Source organism: Xyrauchen texanus, chromosome 28 (genome assembly GCF_025860055.1).
Source record: "Xyrauchen texanus isolate HMW12.3.18 chromosome 28, RBS_HiC_50CHRs, whole genome shotgun sequence".
In the NCBI taxonomy this organism is placed as follows: domain Eukaryota; kingdom Metazoa; phylum Chordata; class Actinopteri; order Cypriniformes; family Catostomidae; genus Xyrauchen; species Xyrauchen texanus.
In genome coordinates this window covers 886,834-905,741 of record NC_068303.1, presented here as the reverse complement: position 1 = coordinate 905,741, position 18,908 = coordinate 886,834, and the positions used below count along the sequence as shown (strand labels likewise).

Below are 18,908 nucleotides of genomic sequence, written 5' to 3'. Positions count from 1 at the left end.
ATGTGTTTGGATGCAAAAAGCATGCTTGCATGTCCTGCTCAACCAGTTTTGACAGGGAGGTATGTGTCGCATTTCCGGCCACATCGTAGCGCACTAATGGGAAGGAATAGACAGAATGATGTTATTGATGTATAGCATGAATCTTCAAAACTGAAGTGTTAATACAGTATATTGATAATACTGTAATAATATCACCTGAAGTGTGTCTGTCTGTCCTCTGGGAAGTTATAAGAATATTCTGAATGTGAAAATGTATTTTACAGGTTTATTTCATGTATAACTCGTACGTGAATTGAATGAATGAGTGAACATCTCCTGTGTTTTACCGTTGTGAGGGGAGTTTTCAGACGGTCCCTTACATCTGCCAAACCGGATGTCGAACATAAAATTTTACCGCGCTAAATCAGTGAGGCCAACGACATATAGCTGGATATTGAGAATGGCGCGAAGAGAAAGCAGACAGCAGCGCCATTGTCGCAGAATATTGAAATGTTCAAGACTGACAAACAGGGTACGATTGTTATACTTGGTAAGCAATTTAACAACATTGTAGAAAATATTATCAGTGAATCAAAAAGCGTGCTCGTTAATATACCAGCAGACAAGATAATCCAGCACAAATTAGTGCATAAAAAGCCACCAAAATTAAGTATTTGAACCTCATAATTGAATACAAAATCGGGAAAAACTGCAAAAAGTCCACTTTTGAAAAAGTAATAATAATATCAAGCTATAGAAAGTCAGATTTCTTATCAGAAATCATAAATGATCATAATTTATTCAGATTGAAAGTAACGTCCAGCATCATCCAATCACTGTCAATCATGTTCAAATAAAATGATCCATTATAAATGTTGAATCTATGAACTGATGATCATTGAGTGTCCAAACATCATCTGCAGCCTGAAACTGAACTTATGATCAGATTTTAGGAGTGAACGCACTTAACTGCATAGAGAGCTATAGGATGCTCCCTTGCTCCCTATTTAGTGCATGACTTAACCTCCAGTGTGCTGTCTGTCTGCACTGGTCTCAGAACAGTTATAGAGAGCTATAGGATGCTCCCTTGCTCCCTATTTAGTGCATGACTTAACCTCCAGTGTGCTGTCTGTCTGCACTGGTCTCAGAACAGTTATAGAGAGCTATAGGATGCTCCCTTGCTCCCTATTTAGTGCATGACTTAACCTCCAGTGTGCTGTCTGTCTGCACTGGTCTCAGAACAGTTATAGGATAGCTATAGGATGCTCCCTTGCTCCCTATTTAGTGCATGACTTAACCTCCAGTGTGCTGTCTGTCTGCACTGGTCTCAGAACAGTTATAGAGAGCTATAGGATGCTTCCTTGCTCCCTATTTAGTGCACTACTTAACCTCCAGTGTGCTGTCTGTCTGCACTGGTCTCAGAACAGTTATAGAGAGCTATAGGATGCTCCCTTGCTCCCTGTTTAGTGCATGACTTAACCTCCAGTGTGCTGTCTGTCTGCACTGATCTCAGAACAGTTATGGGAGAGCTATAGGATGCTCCCTTGCTCCCTATTTAGTGCATGACTTAACCTCCAGTGTGCTGTCTGTCTGCACTGGTCTCAGAACAGTTATAGAGAGATATAGGATGCTCCCTTGCTCCCTATTTAGTACATGACTTAACCCCCAGTGTGCTGTCTGTCTGCACTGGTCTCAGAACAGTTATAGGAGAGCTATAGGATGCTCCCTTGTGCCCTATTTAGTGCATGACTTAACCTCCAGTGTGCTGTCTGTCTGCACTGGTCTCAGAACAGTTATAGAGAGATATAGGATGCTCCCTTGCTCCCTATTTAGTACATGACTTAACCCCCAGTGTGCTGTCTGTCTGCACTGGTCTCAGAACAGTTATAGAGAGATATAGGATGCTCCCTTGCTCCCTATTTAGTACATGACTTAACCTCCAGTGTGCTGTCTGTCTGCACTGGTCAGTTTGAAATGCAGCTTATTGTCATCATAACTCCATATTACATTTACATTTATGCATTTGGCAGACGCTTTTATCCAAAGTGACTTACAGTGCACTTATTACAGGGACAATCCCCCCGGAACAACCTGGAGTTTAAAGGGGTCATGACATGTTTTTTTTTATTGTATTATTATGTTCCCTTAGGTGCAATTATAGTATTAATATATTTTTTTTTAAGAAAAACTTTTAAAATCTAGTGATTTATGACCTTTTCCCACCCTGTTTCTCATCCTCTGATTCAAACAGTCTGTTTTGGGGGCGTTTTCCATTTAAGACTTCAGTGTTAACGCCCACTGTTATGATTGGCTAACGTCAGTGCCTATGTATCAATTATTGACGCCTCCAGCCAGAACAATATGCAAGTAAACTAAGTAAAAACACTGTGATTATTCATAATGAATGAAATTGCGCTTTAAAAAGTAGTTTAAAGTTTAAAATAGATTACTTACAGTTTGCGTCGTCGTTGTTCCCAGAATAGTCGGCACGGACTTATCTTTGAGCAACAGTTTTCTGGCAAAGCCAGCATCATATTGAGATTTGTTCTCAAAACAGTCATCCTTAAAATGTACAGAACAAACGCTTAAGTTAACACTGCCGTGACTGGGACGTCCGCAAAAAATAAACTGCATCCATTTTTCCCTGACGCCTGGATCTTTCGGCAGCTTATTCAGAGGTTTTGTTTGACCACAGCCAGGAACAGCACATCTGTGTGGCATCGTAATTTTCCTGTGCACAAGTAGTCTCTGTCAGAGCTCGCTGTCCATCGACTGAACACTTGTGAGGCGACGGCGATACTGAAATGAGCGTAGTTGTCTTGCGCTTAAAGCGTAGTTATCTTGTGCTGGAGGCGGTCATATGCAAACGCTGTTACGTCACTTCTAACCGACACGTCACTTCTAACCATGAATCCAGAACGAGCTGTATTTTCAGCTTGATTAAATAAATGATTCGTTTAGAATGGGGAGGACGTCTTAAAATATTAAACTTGCAGGACGTTTTAATGATACAAAGACCTCTTATATACCAAAAGATCAAGGCAAATTTGGTTTCTCATGTCGTGACCCCTTTAAGTGTCTTACTCAAGGACACAATGGTGGTGGCTGTGGGGATCAAACCAGCAACCTTCTGATTACCAGTTTACCAGTTATGTACATTAGACCACTACACCTTATTTTGTGTGTTGTTTTATGTGTTTGTTCATTTCTTTAGTTTTCATGTTTTTTATGTTATTTTATTCGGTTTAATTTCTTTAGTTTGCATGATTTGATTATTTTGTTTGTTTGTTTACATTGACTCGTTCTCTATTGTGATAAATCTTAGATAAATCGGGTTTTCAGCTGCTGACTGCAGTCCTGCTGCAGTGCTTAAACAACCATTTAGGTGGATTATACAGATAAAAAACATTTAATTTTGTTTAATTTGAAATTAAATTTTTATTTTCAGTCATTATGAGTCCCTAACTGTGGCCTGTTGAAGGCACAGATCAGACATCAAACCAAAGATCAGCTCGTTGTTTGTGTTCGCGTATGAGTTAATTTTTTAAATTGCAAGTAATAATAAAATTCTGCAAAGGTGTAGAATATAATTTCTTAAATGAGATCTATTTTGGTGTCAAGCTTTGGTGTTTAATTTGTTTTAGTTAATGTGTTTTAAAACATTATTTTACAATAAGATTATAAATAATGCTTGTATTTTTATTGCATTCCAGTGACGTGTGATTTATGGCAGTGAAATCATATTTTGATGGTCATGTTCTGTTACAAGGAAACATTGTGATTTCTGTGGAACTGTATTGGTTAATGTGTGGGAACGGAATATATAATTAAACTCCCTCTCTCTCACCGCACAGACCCGCCGACGGTGGAGCCCGTCTGGCAGGAGGTCAGGCAGGGTTTGAGTCGGCCAGTGGTGATGAACTGTCGTGTTCTGCGGGCGCATCCATCACGTGTGCTGCGCTATGAGTGGAGGCTGGGCTCACGACTGCTGCACGCCGGACACTTTGACTCGCGGGATGATACAGAATACACTATACGCAGCCTGACACGAGAGGGCTACGGCGAGTACACCTGTGACATCATCAACGAGGCGGGGCCAGGACGCTGCACCTTCCTGGTCACTGGTAAGACTTCGGGCGAATTCCAAACAGTTTTTTTCTTGAAGGGCACTGTGGGAGATAGATCGATAGATAGACTGACTCTCAGACAGATAGATTAGACAGACAGTCAGACAGACAGATAGATAAGACAGATAGATTAGACAGTCAGACAGACAGATAGATAAGACAGTCAGACAGACAGATAGATAAGACAGATAGATTAGACAGACAGTCATACAGACAGTCATACAGAGACAGACAGATAGATAAGACAGACAGACAGACAGACAGATAGATAAGACAGATAGATTAGACAGTCAGACAGACAGATAGATAAGACAGTCAGACAGACAGATAAGACAGATAGATTAGACAGACAGTCATACAGAGACAGACAGATAGATAAGACAGACAGATAGATAAGACAGATAGATAAGACAGACAGACAGATAGATTAGACAGACAGTCATACAGACAGTCATACACAGACAGACAGACAGATAGATAAGACAGACAGTCAGATAGATAAGACAGACAGACAGATAGATCAGACAGTCAGACAGATAGATTAGACAGACAGACAGTTAGATCAGACAGACAGACAGATAGATATATAGATAGATAGATTAGACAGACAGTCATACAGATAGACAGACAGACAGATAAGACAGACAGTCAGATAGATAAGACAGACAGTCAGATAGATAAGACAGACAGACAGATAGATTAGACAGACAGTCATACAGACAGTCATACAGCGACAGACAGACAGATAGATAGATAAGACAGATAGATCAGACAGTCAGACAGATAGATCAGACAGTCAGACAGATAGATCAGACAGACAGACAGATAGATATATAGATAGATAGATTAGACAGACAGTCATACAGATAGACAGACAGACAGATAAGACAGACAGTCAGACAGATAAGACAGACAGTCAGATAGATAAGACAGACAGATAGATAGATAAGACTGACAGTCAGACAGATAGATAGATAGATAAGACAGACAGTCAGACAGATAGATAGTCAGACAGTCAGATAGATAAGACAGACAGATAGATAGATAGATAGATAAGACAGATAGATTAGACACAGTCATACAGACAGTCATACAGAGACAGACAGATAGATAAGACAGTCAGACAGATAGATAAGACAGACAGATAGATAAGACAGATAGATTAGACAGACAGTCATGCAGACAGTCATACAGAGACAGACCGATAGATCAGACAGACAGTCAGACAGATAGATCAGACAGTCAGACAGATAGATAAGACAGACAGACAGATAGATATATAGATAGATTAGACAGACAGTCATACAGATAGACAGATAAATAGGACAGACAGTCAGATAGATAAGACAGACAGATAGATAGATAGATAAGACAGACAGTCAGACAGATAGATAGACAGATAAATAGGACAGTCAGACAGACAGATAGATAGACAGATAAATAGGACAGTCAGACAGACAGATAGATAAGACAGTCAGACAGACAGATAGATCAGACAGATATATAGATAGATTAGACAGACAGTCATACATACAGACAGATAAATAGGACAGACAGACAGTCAGACAGATAGATAGATAAGACAGTCAGACATACAGATAGATAAGAAAGATAGATTAGACAGACAGACAGATAAATAGGACAGTCAGACAGACAGATAGATAAGACAGTCAGACAGACAGATAGATCAGACAGATATATAGATAGATTAGACAGACAGTCATACAGACAGATAAATAGGACAGACAGACAGTCAGACAGATAGATAAGACAGACAGACAGAGATAGATAATACAGAGAGACAGACAGACAGATTGATGTATAGGTTTGAGTTGATCTCACATAGAAATGTGTTTTAAGTGTCTTTAAATTATGCTTTTACATTTGAATGTGCCATAAGTGTTATTTGTAATGAAGTTCATAATTGGAGTGAAAACAGATGTTGAATATTTGTTTAAAATAGAAACAGATTTGTCCATGTCCTGTCATGTGTGTTTGAGTTTTGTGTTTCTTGTTTCCACCATTTATTGAGCCAATTTAATCTGCCAGATTGAGCTACCGTCATCAAGCACCAACTGACTGAAGAAATGAGCAATTAACTACACGTGACGTCGTTATAAAGAGTTCAAGAATGGCAGGTTTTTCATTTTTGGGTAAATTGTTCCTTAAAACGTCTTTGCAGTTCCTCCAGAGTTGGAACATCGTTTCCTGTCGTGAGCATATGAGAGGCTGATGTGGATGATGTCTGTTAGATCTTTCTATGAGCTGGACTGATCCAAGCTTTTGAGGAGTTCTGGACCGCCGTGAGACTCCGGGTTCGTTGCTCTATGTCCGATGGATTTTGGCTTTGCTGGTTGTTGTAAATGGACCAGTTCCAAGTATCAGTGGTGTGTTGAGCAGATCTCCCTCTCGCCTGCTGTGATGTGCTCCATGCAGACAGTGTAATGTGCCAATCGCTCAGAAATCATAATTTCTCCAAAGCGCTGCCATTTCTGCCATCTGCTCATGAGGTGCCGATGCCAAACTCGCATGGGCCCCAACGCTTCAGAGAGACGCGGTCGTCCAGTGGCTGATTAACCCTCAAATCTGCCCCGGCTTCCAAAGGCTTCCCAAATGGATTTGTGCTGTTCTCTGGGTTGAATGAATCTGGTCCTACACCAGACTGAGTTCACCGTGAATTCTGCAACAGCGGGTCAAAAGTTCTTCAGTTGAATTCAGTCTTTGTTTACCGAAATTTAAATCACTGACCCTAGAGGCCGCAGCAGTTATTGTTTTTGACTGAAATGTCCAATCGTACTCCTAGTTAATGTGTATTTTATTAACCATACACCCCAACCTAAACTTCAACCCTACACCCAACTATCAGTAACAACGAATTCTTAGAGGAAAAACACAACCTCCGAATGACGTATATCATTGACCGTGAATGCGATTCCTGTGATAAGAACGCGTGTCTCTGAGGCTGCTGTAGCGTACACACTATCCAAACAATAGTAAACACGCTTGAACTGATGCAAAGATGTCCGCTTGGAAATGGTGCTTGTCAGTAACTCGGCAGAAAGACTCAATAACTACGTTTCCATCCAATTTTTGCGCTGTTCTGTTATGCATGATGACGCCATCCTAAAAAATAAAACACTTTGTTGGATAAGTTTTGATTTAGCGCAGAAGAAATCTGCTCTTGAGGTGTTTCCATACAGAATTTTGAGTATATCTCAAATTGTGTCCCCACATTTGTGTAGAATGGAGTTTTGAGGTAATTTATTGAAATTGGCCAGCTTACTTATTGCAAATACTTATTATTTTAAATTCACACATCAGAAGACTACGTCGAAATGTAGTAGGGTAGTAACAGCCAATTCCCAATGCGCTCCAATCCTCGTGGTGGCGTAGTGACTCGCCTCAATCCGCGTGGTGGAGGACGAATCTCCGTTGCCTCTGAGTCTGAGACCATCAATCCACTCATCTTATCACGTGACTTGTTGAGCATGTTACCGTGGAGACGTAGCGCATGTGGGAGGCTTCACGCTATTCTCTGCGGCATCCACACACAACTCACCACACGCCCCTCCGAGAGCGAGAACCACATTATAGGGATCACGAGGAGGTTACCCCATGTGACTCTACCCTCCCTAGCAACTGAGCCAATTTGGTTGCTAAGGAGACCCGGCTGGAGTCACTCACCACACGCCCCACAGAGAGCGAGAACCACATTATAGCGACCACGAGGAGGTTACCCCATGTGACTACCCTCCCTAGCAACCGGGCCAATTTGGTTGCTAAGGAGACCTGACTGGAGTCACTCAGCACGCCCTGGATTCAAACTCACGACTCCAGGTGTGATAGTCAGCGTCAATACTCACTGAGATACACAGACCCCCAAACGAAAGTATCTGGGATTATTAAGACATTGATGGGAAAATACAATAGAACAGGTGGCATTAGTGAGCCTGTAATTCTATATTACACTCTGGAATTAAAAATATGGGCAGTCCGTTCACTTTTTGTAATTTTATTTGTCCCTACAATCGCTCGCTGCTTTCTCTATTACATGTGTAAATAAACACTTGATAGCATGAAATGCTTGAGAAACACTGCATTAGTCCACTCGCAACAGCCAGTGTTATCTGCAGTATTTTTGTCAAAGAGATCAATATAACCTGTTTTTTTTCCCAGCATTTTGGTAAAAGACGCCATAATCTTTACCGGCTCAGGAACAGTCTGGAAACACTTGCATCAAGAATAAAGATAATGTCATAATGATAATGTCATTGAATGTAATTAAATTGAGGAAATTAGTCTCCTCATCTCTTCATAAGTAGATTTTGTCGACATTTGACGTGTCGATGTAGGATCTTGTCATATTTGTGAAAGTATATCGATTATTTGCATTTCCAAAAAAATCTTTGGATTGAAACATAGTTAATGTCAAGGTACTGGAACATTCGGTAGAAGCACGTCGACCTCCTGTGTGATCATGTTGTGTAGAGGTAGAAAAGGTAGTTGCAGTTCTACCAGCAAACCATGAGATTTGGCTTGGTCAGTTGTTTTGAACCCAATTCAGAAAGTGTCCTGTGGTGCTGGCCGGCCATAGCAGGAGACTAGACCGCTCAACAGAAGTAGAGTCCAGGCGAGATGACATCTGCAGGTCTGGTTTCATGAGAAACCTCTTCTAGGGGCAGCTGTGGCTCAGTTGGTAGAGCGGGTCGGCTGCCAATGGCAGGGTTGGTGGTTTGATTCCCGGCCCACATGACTCCACATGCCGAAGTGTCCTTGGGTAAGACACTGAACCCCGAGTTGCTCCCAATGGCAGGCTAGCACCTTACATGCAGCTGTGTGTGTGAGTGTGTGTGTGTGTGTAGAGCTTTGAATACCGCTAAGGTTAAAAAGGCGCTATATAAGTACAGACCATTTACCATCTTCAACATCACCAATCTAGAACCTTTTGATGACACCAGTCCTACCATTGCTTAATCTGTCAAAAATACAGACATTGAAGCTAGACATTTATCTATTTAAGACCATTCATAAAGGTTCTTTAGGTTCACTAAAAAAACCTTCTTCTTATCAAGAACCATTCTTGGCATTTTTTTTGTTCTTTATAGACTAAACTAAAACATATGACCGCTTGTGGTATCCAGACAGGATGTTTTGTATTAAAATGCCCATCTATGCTGCTTTGTTCGCTTTTGTTTTTTGGGGGACTTTAATTTAAGGCTCGAGTAGTTTCCTCTGATAATGAGATTCATCCATCAGTTCAAGTTCATTCTCAGATTGTATGACTGTAATCAATAAAGCTCTCAGTAGAGTGTCATCATGACATATGCCGAGCCGTGACACCACATTCATCTCTTTACAACACTCGGCATCCCTTCATCATGCCTGTTTTTTTTCTCCTCTCTTGTTTTTAATAAAATATACACAGATGAGCATAAACGTTATGACCGCTTACAGGTGAAGCAAATAACGTTGATCATCTCCTAACGAGGCCAGATGACTGGGTCAGAGCATCTCTGAAACGGTAAGGCTTGTGGGGTGTTCCCGGTCAGTAGTGGCGAGTACCTACCGACGGTGGTCTGAGGGGGAACAAACCACAATCTGGCGAAAGGGAGTTGAGCGCCCAAGGCTCATCGATGTGCGAGGGCAACGAAGGCTGTTCCGTGTGGCCTGAACCGACAGAAGGTCTAATGTGGCACAAGACACAAACATTTTATTGATAGTTACGGGAGGAATGTGTCAACACACAGTGCATCGCACCCTGCTGTCAGAGTGCCCATAATGACCCCTGACCACCATCGAAAGCACCTACAATGGGAACGCGAGCATTAGAACTGGACCTTGGAGCAGTGGAAGCAGGTTGCCTGGTCCGATGGCCCATCTCGTGGATGGCTGTGTACGTGTGAGCCATTTACCTGGGTACGAGATGGCACCAGGATGCACTTTGAGAAGACAAGCCGGTGGATGCAGTGTGATGCTCTGGGCAATGTTCTGCTGGGAAACTCTTGGTTTAATGTGGACGTCAATTTGACACGTGCCACCTACCTAAACATAGTGGCAGACCAGGTACACCCCTTCATGGCAGTGGTATTCCCCGATGGGAGTGGCCTCTTTCAGCAGGATAAAGCGCCTTGCCACACGGCACACATTGTTCGGGAATGGTTTGAGGAGCTTGAAGAGTTCAAGGTGTTGCCCTGGCCTCCAAATCTGTCTTGGTGCCAGATACCACAGGACACCTTCAGGGGTCTTGTAGAGTCTATGCCTCGGTAGGTCTGCGCTGTTTTGGCTGCACGCTGAGGACCAACCGCATATTAGGCAGGTGGTCATAATGTTTTGGCTCATCCATTTATATAGAGTTCATATAGAGTATTAGCTGATAAATTAAATGTTTCTGAGATGAAAGTAGCTTTAAAAGCAAGTCTTCAAACAGAGACAGGCAGATTTCACAGATCAATCTTAAAATAAAAATACATTTAGCTCAAATTTAGTTGTAGTTGTCGCATTCATTCCTAATTTTTTATTTTTTTTTATAAGTCTTCATTATTAACTCTGGAGTTTTTGAGAAGGGAGAACTTCTTTTTTTTTTTTTTTTTTAAGGTAGAAATCGCTTTGAAAACCGATAATCATCGTCATTCAGAGTATTCATCCATTTATTGACCACTTCTGTCTGAGTAAAACTGAAGAATAGAGTTGAAGAATAGACTCTGATTCACCTTTACACACATCTCTCTCTCTGTTCAAGAAGGTTCACAGTAGTGATTTTCTCTGCAAGTCTTACACAGAATTGAACATTGAGCTTTTAAAGCTGCTGGAACAATAACATGTTATTTGCTGCTACACACTTGAGAAGTTTTAACCATTCACAAGCTTCAACAATGCTTGAAAAAAGTAATGTTTTGGTTGAGAGTCAGATTTATAAAGACATGAACTCTCCTCTCTTACTGCTAATTATTCTGAAAATCTGATGTCTAACCATTTAGGGTTTTCCTGGTGGTTACTAGGGTGTTGGAATTTGGTTGCTAGAGCATTGCAATGTGGTTGATAGGGTGTTCTGGGTGGTTGTTTGACCGTTGCTATGCAGATCACTAAGGTAATCTGGGTGGTTGCTAGGATGTTGATATTTCCTTGCTAGGGTGTTGGTATATGGTTGCCAGGGTGTTGCTGTGTGCTTTCTAGGGTGTTCTGGGTGGTTGTTTGACCATTGCTATGCAGATTAGTAAGGGGATCTAGGTGGTTGCTAGGATATTGCTATATTGTTGCTATGGTGTTGGTATATGGTTGCTGTGTGCTTTTTAGGGTGTTCTGGGTGGTTGTTTGACCTTTGCTATGCAGGTCACCAAGGTGATCTGTGTTGTTGCTAGGATGTTGCTAGAGTGTTGGTATATGGTTGCTAGGGCATTGCTATGTTGTTGTTGTTAGGGTGTTGCTATGTGGTTGCAAGGGTGTTGCTATGTGGTTGCAAGGGTGTTTTGGGCAGTTGTTGTTATGCAGGTCTCCAAGGTGATCTGTGTGGTTGCTAGGATGTTGCTACATATTGTTGCAAGAGTGTTGGTATATGGTTGGTAGGATGTTGGAATATGGTTGCAAGGTCATTGCTATGTGGTTGCTAGGGTGTTCTGGGTGGTCGTTTGACCATTGCAATGCAGGTCACTAAGGTGATGTTGGTGGTTGCTAGGATGTTGCTATACAGTTGCTAGGATGTTGGAATATGGTTGCAAGGGCATTGCTATGTGGTCTTTATTTAAAGCTCAATGTAAATGTTCACCATATTTGTTGTCCTCAAAAACAGTATGATAACAGCATCATAACGCAAGTGTAATTTATATGTTTGGTGTCCAGCACATCTGAATGTCACCTCAAACCAAAGCCAAATTATATTTTACGTCAGAACGGTCTTAGTTTCCCCCTGAGACATTAGGAGCTGAATTACAGAGGGCTTTTTTATCTTTCCTTTGTTTTTGCACTCATATTTTTGTTGTGGAGAGACCCACATTGCTCAAACAGACTCCTGATGGGATAAAGATGGCCCTCTTAACATCCCGCGAGGTTAAATATGTACATCATTAGGAGGGTCTGGCCTCTGCAGTCGTATAATAACTCACAGCTGACATGAACACTTGCAGCGGGTTTATGAGCTAGCTCACAGACATCAGGAACACTTCATTCCAGCACGTCAATACAGCCACAACTCTGTGGTGTTATCAGCGCTCGCCGCACAGACAATAACTCTCCCACCAATGACCAGCTGCATGCAACAGTGCTGAAGATCTCCTGTAGAAAGCAGTGTTTGACTGTATGGTTTTAATGTTGATTTACATACTAATTGCTTCTTTGAATTTTAGTTTGTTTTTCAAAGTCAACATTAAATAAAAAAAATTTAACCACTTGTCATACAGAGACACGTTACATTTTATTCTCATTTTTCAAATCCTGTTAAACTTAGAATTACAGACGTAAAATAGGTTGCAAACGTATTTCTAAACACCCAGTAGGTGCCATCAATATGGGAATGTGTATGATCATGTATTAATGTGCCATTGTGTTTTCTCTGTGCAGGTAAAGCATACACTCCTGAGTTTTACTACGACACCTACAGCCCGCTGTGGCAGAACAGACCGCGTGTTTACGGATTTAAATTACAGTGGACACAGATGAATCCGAACGCTGTGGATCGCATCATGGTTTACCGCCTCGGCATACGACAGGTGAGCTAAAACGTTTATTTATAACCTTATCTATGCAGGAGAAGAACAGATATATATATATATATATATATATATATGTTAGCATTGTTTAGCATTTTTCATTTAACAGGTTTCATTAAAGCAATGAGCCGTGAAAGGTCGTACGTGTAATTGTAACACATTTTAGGAATGTTGCTTTGTGAATTGGTGGCACATGATAAAATGTATCAATGATATAATTTATAACCTACAGATAGGATACATAACTATGGTACTCGACGGAAGATTTATTTCCGTATGAAGTAAAAGTATTTGAACCCTTTGGAATTACCTGCATTTATGTATAAATTTGTCTTAATGGAGGTGATTTAGTACTATAGGTACTCTCACTAGAAGTGTCCGTTAGACATTCATCTGTCCACAGTTAGACAAACTGTCCATAAATGGAGATGATTTAGTACTATAGGTACTCTCTCTAGAAGTGGCCAGTAGATATTCATCTGTCCACAGTTAGACAAACTGTCTATAAATGGAGATGATTTAGTACTATAGGTACTCTCTCTAGAAGTGGCCAGTAGATATTCATCTGTCCACAGTTAGACAAACTGTCTATAAATGGAGGTGATTTAGTACTATAGGTACTCTCACTAGAAGTGGCCATTAGATATTCATCTGTCCACAGTTAGACAAACTGTCTATAAATGGAGATGATTTAGTACTATAGGTACTCTCTCTAGAAGTGGCCGTTAGATATTCATCTGTGCACAGTTAGACAAACTGTCTATAAATGGAGATGATTTAGTACTATAGGTACTCTCTAGAAGTGGCCGTTAGATATTCATCTGTCCACAGTTAGACAAACTGTCTATAAATGGAGATGATTTAGTACTATAGGTACTCTCTCTAGAAGTGGCCGTTAGATATTCATCTGTCCACAGTTAGACAAACTGTCTATAAATGGAGGTGATTTAGTACTATAGGTACTCTCTCTAGAAGTGGCCGTTAGATATTCATCTGTCCACAGTGAGACAAACTGTCTATAAATGGAGGTGATTTAGTACTATTGGTACTCTCTCTAGAAGTGGCCGTTAGATATTCATCTGTGCACAGTTAGACAAACTGTCTATAAATGGAGATGATTTAGTACTATAGGTACTCTCTCTAGAAGTGGCCGTTAGATATTCATCTGTCCACAGTTAGACAAACTGTCTATAAATGGAGATGATTTAGTACTATAGGTACTCTCTCTAGAAGTGGCCGTTAGATATTCATCTGTCCACAGTTAGACAAACTGTCTATAAATGGAGGTGATTTAGTACTATAGGTACTCTCTCTAGAAGTGGCCGTTAGATATTCATCTGTCCACAGTGAGACAAACTGTCTATAAATGGAGGTGATTTAGTACTATTGGTACTCTCTCTAGAAGTGGCCGTTAGATATTCATCTGTCCACAGTTAGACAAACTGTCTATAAATGGAGATGATTTAGTACTATAGGTACTCTCTCTAGAAGTGGCCGTTAGATATTCATCTGTGCACAGTTAGACAAACTGTCTATAAATGGAGATGATTTAGTACTATAGGTACTCTCTCTAGAAGTGGCCGTTAGATATTCATCTGTGCACAGTTAGACAAACTGTCTATAAATGGAGATGATTTAGTACTATAGGTACTCTCTCTAGAAGTGGCCGTTAGATATTCATCTGTCCACAGTTAGACAAACTGTCTATAAATGGAGATGATTTAGTACTATAGGTACTCTCTCTAGAAGTGGCCGTTAGATATTCATCTGTCCACAGTTAGACAAACTGTCTATAAATGGAGGTGATTTAGTACTATAGGTACTCTCACTAGAAGTGGCCGTTAGATATTCATCTGTCCACAGTGAGACAAACTGTCTATAAATGGAGGTGATTTAGTACTATAGGTACTCTCTCTAGAAGTGGCTGTTAGATATTCATCTGTCCACAGTTAGACAAACTGTCTATAAATGGAGGTGATTTAGTACTATAGGTACTCTCACTAGAAGTGGCCGTTAGATATTCATCTGTTCACAGTTAGACAAACTGTCTATAAATGGAGGTGATTTAGTACTATAGGTACTCTCACTAGAAGTGGCCGTTAGATATTCATCTGTCCACAGTTAGACAAACTGTCTATAAATGGAGGTGATTTAGTACTATAGGTACTCTCACTAGAAGTGGCCGTTAGATATTCATCTGTCCACAGTTAGACACTGGAATTAGAGACAGGTGTTGGACATAATTTAGCTCAGGTGTAAGTGCCCTTACCACTTCCCTCTCTCCGGACGGGCACTTGACCACACCCCCACTGCCACAGAGCGTTATAGTGACGTAAAGACAAAAGAAAATGTATGTAACAGGCGTACTTTTAGTCTATAATTCTTTATTTGAATTCTATATGAATATAACTGCACATATGATATACTCTGCACCCACCTACTGAGGTACTTCAACTTGGGATTTAACTTTCCTTGCGTATGAACATCATATTTACGGGCAAATTGGCGTTATTGGCAAAGCAAAGAATCGTGGGTTGTGAGTGCCCGTGAAGGATACACCTCATGCATCCTCCGAATTCCTGTGAAAAGGTCTCATTCGACGGCTGCATTCGGAGTGTCCTGCTCGCTTTTCTGAAGCCTCGATGACGTATGCGGCCGACACGTGACCTCCGGAGGACGCAGCCTTCCAAACGAGAGACAGCCTCGGTGTCTCAAGTAGGCGAGGCGCTTATTATAAATAAAAAGTTCTGATTTAGTTATGAGTAAAATGTGTTTGCGACCATTTACAGACCTCTTTACTGAGGCACAACCTTCTGTTTGCAGTATTTGTCATGTTAAATATGCTTCTGTGCACTGCGTTGACGGATCATGAATGAACGGGGATTGCAGGAACAGAAGAGTTCATTCGTAAATAAATAAACGCTCAAGAAGCTGTGATGCCCCGAATAGTGCTGCAGCACGTGAAGAGATGTGATGCTATTTTTAGCAGCGTGCAGCCCAATTCCTCTCTGCACCACACAATCATTATCATTTCACCCTCAGCTCGGCTTTGAATTAATACGGAGCGCTGCCGGTCTCACAGCATCAGAACGGAGGATGTTCTCTGGTGCTCTTTGGAGGGACGGCTTGAATTCAAAATGAAGCTTCAGTTCAAAGACTTTGAGTGAAATGTGAGAATCTCCATCATGCAGGTTTCAATGGTTCTGGCAGCAGATTTAACTTTCGTTCCTTTGTCACTCCTCGTCTTGGTGCCATTACTCAAACTCCCTGTACTGTACACCGTATTCCATCGGCCATTTATATTTGACTACCCGTTTTTTACAATACACAAATTGCAGTCGTCTCAAAGCAGCTTTGTAGAAATCATACTTTATGTCTTATAATGATAAGGGTTACTGAAATCATGTTTAGTGTGTCTAAAATCACAGCACGTTCAAAATGTAATATCATATATTTCTGTGGATTATTAAAGTATGCATCTGAGCTCACATTATAAGCTGATATTACCGGCAGCTGCTAGCATGATGTACGATTTTAACCATTTTTTTAATTAATTTTCGTGCTTTTTTTGGTTTTAGAAGTTGGAACAGCAGTAAGAACATAGTTTTGTGTATTTTAGTTTGTGTCTATATGAGTGTAAATTGACTAAATTAATAATTTTTAGCAGATATGCACAGATGAGTTTAAAATGTTCAGCACAAGTGAAGTTCAGTCGACAGCATTTGTGGGATAATGTTGATTACCACAAAAAAAAATATGGACTTATCCATCAATTATTAAAATATAGTGATTAGAATGGGGCCGATCCTGAAACGTTAACCTCCTAAGACGCCTACATGACTGCTATGTGCATTTTCCATTCCATTAGTTTTCCTAAATATTGATGTCCTCATATGTGGACAGCGGGACTAAGTTGTGACATTTTAAATAATATCAAACTATAGAAAGTCAAATATTTTTTATCTAATCGTTTATTAAGTGTCCAGAAGTGATTATTCATATTTATGAGAAGTTACAGACATTACATCATAAATTATCATAATTTATTCAGATACAAAGTAACGTCCAGCATCATCCAATCACTGTCAATCATGTTCAAATAAAATATTATAAATGTTGAATCTATGAACTGATGATCATTGAGTGTCCAAACATCATCTGCAGCCTGAAACTGAACTTTTGATTAGATTTTAGGAGTGAACACACTTAACTGCATAGAGAGCTATAGGATGCTCCCTTGATCCCTATTTTGTGCATGACTTAACCTCTAGTGTGCTGTCTGTCTGCACTGATCTCAGAACAGTTATAGAGAGCTATAGGATGCTCCCTTGATCCCTATTTTGTGCATGACTTAACCTCCAGTGTGCTGTCTGTCTGCACTGGTCTCAGAACAGTTATAGGAGAGCTATAGGATGCTCCCTTGCTCCCTATTTAGTGCATGACGTAACCTCCAGTGTGCTGTCTGTCTGCACTGGTCTCAGAACAGTTATAGGAGAGCTATAGGATGCTCCCTTGCTTCCTATTTAGTGCACGACTTAACCTCCAGTGTGCTGTCTGTCTGCACTGGTCTCAGAACAGTTATAGAGAGCTATAGGATGCTCCCTTGATCCCTATTTTGTGCATGACTTAACCTCCAGTGTGCTGTCTGTCTGCACTGGTCTCAGAACAGTTATAGAGAGATATAGGATGCTCCCTTGCTCCCTATTTAGTGCATGACTTAACCTCCAGTGTGCTGTCTGTCTGCTCTGGTCTCAGAACAGTTATACGAGTTATAGGATGCTCCCTTGCTCCCTATTTAGTGCATGACTTAACCTCCAGTGTGCTGTCTGTCTGCACTGGTCTCAGAACAGTTATAGAGAGCTATAGGATGCTCCCTTGCTCCCAGGTTTCTTACTAGATGTAGTTTTGTTGCTGTTTCTCCCAAACACAAACTCTGCTGTGGTCAGCGCCATGTTGTTTGGTCACATGACTCTGTGCATTTGAAAGTTTAACCCTTTGCTGACAGCACAGATTCTCCTGAACTGAGATCAGTCAGATTAAATTAAATTATGCATTGCGTATAGCGAAGCCAAAATACAATGTCCACGCATGTGTACACGGGGTCAAATGAGATTAAAATACTCCCTGTTTTAAAAGATTAGCCACAAAATGTAAACAATATACGTTAACATGATTTTAGTGTGATAACATCTTTTAATAACCGTATCAGTTTCAAGTTAAATTAAATATTGCAACTTATCACCAGTAAACACTGTAACATTATTGTATCCCTGATTTTAACACATCTTGTGGCTATAGTGAATTAGACCAGTCCATTAAAGCTAAAATACACTTATTTCATTGGAATTGCCCCACTGGAACCGCAATCTTTATTTATTTTCTTTTTTTCTTTTATATTTACATTTATGCATTTGGCGGAGGCTTTTATCCAAAGAGACTTACAGAGCACTTATTAAAGGGACAATCCTCCCGGAGCAACCTGGAGTTACACAATGGTGGTGACTGTGGGGATCAAACCAGCAACCTCCTGATTACCAGTTAAGTGTGTTACTCAAGGACACAATGGTGGTGACTGGGGATCAAACCAGCAACCTTCTGATGACCAGTTATGTGTCTTACTCAAGGACACAATGGTGGTGACTGGGGATCAATCCAGCAACCTTCTGATGACCAGTTATGTGCCTTACTCAAGGACACAATGGTGGTGACTGTGGGGATCAAACCAGCAACCTTCTGATTACCAGTTAAGTGCCTTACTCAAGGACACAATGGTGGTGACTGTGGGGATCGAACCAGCAACCTTCTGATGACCAGTTAAGTGCCTTACTCAAGGACACAATGGTGGTGACTGTGGGGATCAAACCAGCAACCTTCTGATTACCAGTTATATGCTTAGACCACTACACCACCACCACTCCACTTTTTTAATTAAATAAACGAGGGACGCATCGAAATAAGTTTTTGTCTAATTAACATTTTGCCACAAATACTGTCGGCTGACCGTAACTTGTAATGTTCTTTTAACAGTCTCTCCGAAAATAAATCAATATTTTAACTTATTTTTAAGATTTACACATTTCAATTTCATAACAAAATTCCA

At 40.6% G+C, this 18,908-nt stretch overlaps 1 protein-coding gene and 1 pseudogene across 2 annotated transcripts in view; both read left to right on the top strand.

Annotated features, from left to right (window-relative positions):
* LOC127621861 (MAM domain-containing glycosylphosphatidylinositol anchor protein 2-like) overlaps nt 1-18,908 on the top strand; it is a 286,776-nt pseudogene that overhangs the window by 142,911 nt on the left and 124,957 nt on the right.
* LOC127621889 (mitochondrial basic amino acids transporter-like) overlaps nt 1-18,908 on the top strand; it is a 236,701-nt gene that overhangs the window by 195,581 nt on the left and 22,212 nt on the right. The window lies entirely within an intron of this gene.